General features: G+C 38.3%; 1 long non-coding RNA gene across 1 annotated transcript in view; it reads right to left on the bottom strand.

Moving 5' to 3' along the window:
• The window catches only part of LOC117020059 (uncharacterized), a 6,764-nt gene extending 141 nt beyond the window's left edge, over positions 1-6,623 (bottom strand). The window contains exons 1-3 of the long non-coding RNA XR_004422620.1: positions 6,543-6,623; positions 1,714-1,786; positions 1-33 (exon numbers count right to left, since the gene is read on the bottom strand). The exon at positions 1-33 is cut by the window's left edge and continues 141 nt beyond it. This is a non-coding gene — a long non-coding RNA (uncharacterized LOC117020059). The remainder of the gene's footprint in view (positions 34-1,713; positions 1,787-6,542) is intronic.
• Positions 6,624-6,924: the final 301 nt, after the last annotated feature.

The following is a 6,924-nucleotide window of genomic DNA, read 5'->3' as shown; positions in this document are numbered from 1 at the left end:
AAGTCAAAAAAGTAGCTTTCCAGCTGGAAGAATCTGAAGATAAAGTTTTCATTTATTAGGATGTGAAAACAACACAAAGTTAACTATTTTGTAAAAACTTCCTTCTTCAAAGAAGCAGTCCCTCGTCCTCCTTTCTCCCAAACACACTACTCCTCCAGACCTCATTTTATTTTACGTGTCCTATATTGCCATTCACGGAAGTTAAGTTGAATTATCTATTGTCACTCAGCAATTTCTGGTATATAGTGTGTTTCCAATTAAAGCTTTCCTTCTTAATATTTAACATGGTGCTGGGTGTGATTTTTTTTGTCATTATCAAAAGTTATGTCTAACCGTTTATCTTAATTTTAAATATGCATGACAAACATGGACTTAAAAAACTTTCAGTGAATGGTACAATTTCAAATAGGAAAGGACTTATTACAAGAAAATGGTCTTTTCTAAATGCTCCAATATCTTCAGAATTCATTTTCCAAGGCTAACATAAACAGAAATTCATATGACAAATGGCAGCCTTGGGTGAACATGCTTCCATGTAAAAATACGATCAAACTAGGTCCACATTAGCTCCAAAGAGTACAGGGCACCATGAGACAGAAAACGAATATATGACAAAACTATTTTTCTTTTGATTTTTAAACAAAATTTTCAGTTTAAAACTTTTTCAAGACGAGTGAAAGAAAACCACAACAACTGTAGAAGTGAAACTCTAAAGCCTCTTTTATCACTTCACATCCAGGAAGCTCGTATATCATTTAAAACGGGGCTTTCCAATGTCATGTGAGAATCTGTGAAGCCCCAAGATCTGTCAGTTAAAGGGCTGGAAAAGTTCAAAACTATTTTCATGGAAACACTAAATGTCATTTGACATTTTCACTCTCATTCTCTTCTAAGTGTACAGTAGAGTTTTCCACGACCGTGATATCACACATAGCTTTGATGGTAACCTCATAGGTCCGATGGTTACTGGGTCGTAGCTCTAATGACTAATAGAATGCATGACTGTGTGTGCTCATATTTTAAACTGTTCAGTTTTTATTTCTAATATTGTAACTATCTATGGAGACTACAGACTTAAAAATATTCTTTGGAATTCTCAATAATTTTTAATAGCATAAAAGCATCCCAAGGCACAAAAGCTTCAGAATTATTGTTTTCAAAGATTGTGTCCAACAAATATTCATTATCGTTAATTACTTCTCCCATTTTTAATAATCGAAGATACCATAGGCGCATATACACACACAGCCAGTGTCTGCTCAGCAGAACATCTGGTTGTCTTAAGACCATCAGTGTTAAAACACTACGAGAAAGTAAAGTTAAAAAACAGTTGACATGGTAGCAACTGAGGCTTACTTGGGTAAACGTAAAAATTCAAATGACCGTTTGAAAATGCTGAAAAAATCTTCAGGTGTGATAATTGAACTCTGGTAACCCCTATTAAGTACACGGATTCCAAACTGGGACATTTAGGGTATCGAACAAAGGGAGAAACACCTTAGTGAAGTCACAGTTTTAAAATCTCATTTTCTTATTCCTGTAAATACCTTTTCTCAAACATCGATACCAACAATGACATCACGTTATTTATGTCAAATCCTTCAATTAAATTTGTAACAAAAAAAAAAGGAATGAGGAATAGAGAAGACTGCCAGCATGTCAAATGTCCTTGTGTACTCCTTCCCAAAATTAAATTGGTATTACAAAGTGCACCTGGTCTGAAGGGTTGCACATCGTCCATTCCTACAGCTTGGTTAGGAACAGGATCTTTCACTTCAATTCTCGGCTGAAGGGGATAGGAAACAAGATGATTAGTAACTAACGGACACTTCATGCAATCTCTAGTTAACAATTCAGCATAACAATATTAACGTTGTAACCTCCAAGAAAAGGACTTTTTGAAAAACAGTTATTTAAGCAAATATTAGGTTGGTTCAAATGATATTGCAGTTTGTGCAATTTTTTTTTACCTTTTAAACCGCAATTACTTTTGCACCGACATAATACCTTGAAAAGTCTACTTCAGTTGTACCAGATGCTGCAAAAATAGGGCTGCATGTTGAAAGATATACGAGGTGCTGAGGGAAACCATGAAGGGGAGTCCAGAAAGGGCAGCAGGCGCAAAAGCCTGAGCTAGGAAACGACATATGGTAAGTGAGGGCAGAAGAAGAATGGGGTAAGCCTGGAACACTGAAAATGGGATGGAGAGACGACTGCAGAATCAGAACCAAATCAAAAAAGGCACGTGCCCCATGCTAGCATGTGAATTTTACCCTCACGTAATGGGGAGTCACTCAGTCAACAGAGGTGTTGCATCATCACAATTATAGTTTATCACAGTCACTCAGGCTGCAATTTATGATATTGAGGAGTTCCCTTTCTTTCTAGGATCCTATCCATCAGCCTGTCTTGCTTCACAACATAGCGCCTCGCAGGCGCCTACAATCTCACAAACACAGCTACCAACAGCAGGTCAGTTTGTAGCCTCCCCTAGGTGCCTCCGGGTTGGGCACAAGCAGCAGCTGACCTGGGCCTGCCCCACAGCACCTCCCAAGAGGCCCCAAATCCAACACACCTTGGGACCAGCTTCAAGTAACCCAGAACAACACCAAATTATCTCCACAAATGACACAGCCACGCCATGGACTGAGCAGACACCGGAGCCCTGCGACAGCCGATCTCACTCTGCGAGGTCAGTGCACACACATCGGTTTATCTACCGTAGTCACAGCCAGTCGTCCTGAGGGTCAATTCCACACACTGATGTGTCAACAGCTATCAAGGCTCAAGTACAACAGCAGGGCACACACCACCCACAAAAGCTTCTGGAGCACCCGGCTCACGTGACCGGGGAGACTGTACCACTGGTCCCCAAACGACACCTGGCATATAAGGCAATACTGCCAAGATGAGGAGAATTAGCAGATCTACATAATACATAGAAACAACAACAAAGAGGCAGTGAAAAAAGAAGAGAGAAAGAAACATTTCTCTAATGAAAGACCGGGAAAAAACTCTAGAGAAAGAACTAAACCTAATGGACACAAGCAATCTACCAGACACAGAGTTCAAAATACGACTTCTAAGGATGCTCAATGAACTTTGGGGAAAAATAGAAAAACGCTGTAATACTTCAACAGAGACAGCAAACATAAAAAATGGACATAGAAATCATTAACAAAAGTCAAATATGAAAAATGCAACATCTGAAACGAGTAATTAATAGATGGCATCAGCACCAGATTTGGTTGAGGCAGACGTTCAAATCAGTGATTTGGAAGACAAGGTAGCAGAAAACACCCAATCAGAAATGAAGAAAAAGAAATGAAAAGTGATTCTGGGTCAAAAAAATAAAAAAAACAAAAAAAAAAGAGAGAGAGAGAATACTTTAAGGGACTTCTGGAACAAGATAAAGTGTAACAACACTCGTAGGGCTATCCAAAGGAGAGGAGAGAGAGAGAGAAAGCAATTGAAAACATGTTTGAATAAATAATGACGGAAATCTTCCCTAACCTGTCCAAGGGAACACAAGCATAGGAAACACAGTGAGTTCCAAACAAAATAAAGCCAAACAGGACCACACCAAGACAAACCATAATGAAACCGCCAAAGGGTAAACACACAGAGTGAGTATTAAAACCAGCAAGAGAAAAGCAGTTACCTATATACAAGGGAGCTCGCATAAGACTGTCAGGTGATCTCTCAGCAGTAAAGCTGAAGGCCAGAGGAACGGACAAGAAATATTGAAATGTGATGAAATGCAATAATTTACAATCGAGATTGCTGTATCCAGCAAGGCTCTCATTTAGAATCAAACGAGAGGTAAACAGCTTGCCAGAGAAAAAGAAGGTGATGCAGTTCAGCACCAGCAAACCACTATTACAAGAAATGTAAACCCACGACTAGAAGAAAAAGAAGGAGGAGGAGGAGGGCGAAGACAAGGAGGAGAAGACGGAAAAAGAGCAGGAGGAAGAGCAGGGCGAGGAGAAGAACAATGAGTAATAAAATGCCAAGAACTACATACCTACAAATAATTACTTGAAATGGAAATAGATTAAATGCTCCAGAAAAGACAGAGGTAGATGAATGGTTAAGAATACAAGACCCATACACACGACAATCAAACTACAAAATTTCTGCACGGCAAAGGAAACCGACAAGAACATGAAGTCCCGACCGGATGGATGGAGAAGATATTTGCCAATGATATATTTGATAAAGGGTTGACATCCACAACATAAGGAACTCATAAGCCTTAACACCAAAAGACAAACAATGCCATTACAAAATGAGAAGAGTACCTGAATAGACTTTTCTCCAAAGGGGTCACACAGAGAGCCAAGAGACATAGGAAAACACGCTCAGTGTCACTAATCATCAGAGCGGTGCAAATTAGAAACGCAATGAGCTACCACCACACAACTGTCAGAATGGCCATCATCCATGAATCAACAAGCAACAAGTGTTGGTGAGGATGTGAAGAAAACGGAGTCCTCGTGCACTGTTGGTGAGACTGCAAATCCTACCAGACACAATGGAAAAGAATATGGAAGTTCCCAAAAAATTTACAAATAGAACTACCATGTGGCACAGTAGTCCCACTTCTGGGTTTTCCTCCACAGGAATCCAAAACACTAATTTGAAAAGCAATATGCATTTCTATGGACGTTGCCGCATTGTTTTCAATAGTCCAGATAAGAAAGTAACCAAAGGATCCCTCACCTTGGATAAAGAAGAAGTGGGACATGTATATGTAACAAAATAATACTTGTCTGTAACGAAGAATCAATACTTATCATTTGTGACAACGTGTGTGGACCTAGAGGGTATTATTCTAAGTGAAAAAAGTCAGACAGAGGAAGACAAATACCACCGGATTTCACTTATTGGTGACACGTAAAAAAAATAAATGAACATAGAAAAGAGAAACAAACTCATAAGTGCAGAGAACAAACTGATCGGTGCCCGGTGCGAGGATTGTTGGGGGAATGCTTGAAAAGGTAAAAGGATTAAGAAGTACAAATTGGCAGTTATGAAATAGTCATGAAGATGTCAAATACAGCACAAAGAATACAGTAAATAACATTGTAATAACTAAGTAGGGTGTCAGGGATACCACACTAATCGGGGTACTAATTTAGACATTATATAAATGCCTCACCACTATGCTGTACACCTGAGGCTGACATCATATTAATGTCAACTGGAACAGAAATGAAAAATTTCACATTTAAAAAACAAAACTAAACACTTTCGGAAATTTGACATTTCACTATATGGTTTTTAAGAATCTCTGCTTTTGACCAGAGTAAGAAAGGATCCTATCTTTGGCAGACACGGATCCTTTCTTTACTTTGGTCACTATATCATGGACAGTGGGCATAGAATCTCACGGACATGATTTTATAGGGAGCAGCCAAGAGCATCAGCTTTGGAGCCAAGTGGATTTTGGATCAAACCCTCAACCTTCTCCCTGGCTACTGCAAGACATGCTGCCTAGACTGTCTTGGTCTCCATTTCCTTATCTCTGAAGATGAGGATTCCCTTCCTTGCCAAGGCTATTCTGAGGATTAAATGAGATCGTGCTTGTTACAGAATAGGTACACAACAAGTGTTGATTTGACTATGGAGTATTTCAGCATATCAGTTAAAAGAAAATCTGTGTCGCTCTTGCTTATATGGGTCCATGGGCCCATGCATCAAATACCATGTAATCACACAGGCCATTAAAACACCAAACTTGAAAAAAAAAAAAAGAATCTCTGCTTTTCAAATTGGTTATTCTTTTATGCAAAACATGTACTCTTCAATTAGATGAAGACATTTAAATATATTCACAATGCAATGATTTAGAACACAGTCGAATCCTTTTGTAATATGGGTTTTGAGATAGAGAACATGAATTCTAAGCTTTCAAAACTTCTACTATTATTTTAGTCTAAATGATGAACCTAGTATACTGGAAACTAATATGAAATAATATGGAATGTCAACGGAAGAAAGTGGAAAAAAAATGGAGAAAACACTCCCTCCTAACAAGTATACCACACCAACATACAAAGCATAAAAAAAATAATAATACTATATGTCATATGCTATATAGTTTTAAAACTGAAAGGTACCAGGAAGATTTCATGACTATTACAATGAGTACCTGAATCCATTAAGATTTCATTTAGGCAGGAGTATGATACAAGTCATGCTGGTATAACGTAAAAATCACATTAAGAATCCTTACCCTTTACCAAATTGCATATCTCCATCACTGTGGGAAAACTCCCTATAGAATTTTACTATCACTGTACATTTCCCAGCCCCTTCTTTTTTTCAGCCCCCATCTTCGATACTTCCAGAAGTTAAACAAAACAACAACAAACAATGCAGCGTCAAATGGTCAGGTGTTATAAAATGGTTCACGCTGACAAATTTTCCACGACAAACATAAAACAATGATAGGTAGACCACTACAAAATTTCACAAGTCAGTGCTACACAAAACTAAATTCAGAGCAAAACAGTTAATTTCACACAGGAGCCTTTTACCTTGGAATCAACATCGAAGACCAATTTCTCTGATATAGACGATGAATCATTAGTGCGAGGTTCGTAGGAACGACTTTAGGGTAAAGATACACAACAAAAACAAGTGAATTCATTTCTTCACAAAAGCAATAACAAAAACAAAAGGAGTAAAAGGTCAGCTAACTGCATATGAAATGAAGTTTCTTGATATGATTAAAATTTACATGATGTTCTAGAAAAGCTATTAGTTATCGATTTCTCCCTCCACCACTCCCAACTCATGCAATATTTAATGAAGATACACTCTAAGTTTCCATAACAAAGAATGACCGCCAATATGTTGGCAACACCTGAGAGTACCTTGTTTTCACCAAAAGTCCTAAAGGCTGAATTGAAAACGCAA

Source organism: Rhinolophus ferrumequinum, unplaced genomic scaffold, assembly GCF_004115265.2.
Source record: "Rhinolophus ferrumequinum isolate MPI-CBG mRhiFer1 unplaced genomic scaffold, mRhiFer1_v1.p scaffold_83_arrow_ctg1, whole genome shotgun sequence".
NCBI classification, from domain to species: domain Eukaryota; kingdom Metazoa; phylum Chordata; class Mammalia; order Chiroptera; family Rhinolophidae; genus Rhinolophus; species Rhinolophus ferrumequinum.
The sequence above is the reverse complement of the archived record's forward strand: the minus strand, read 5'-3'. Positions and strand labels throughout refer to the sequence as shown.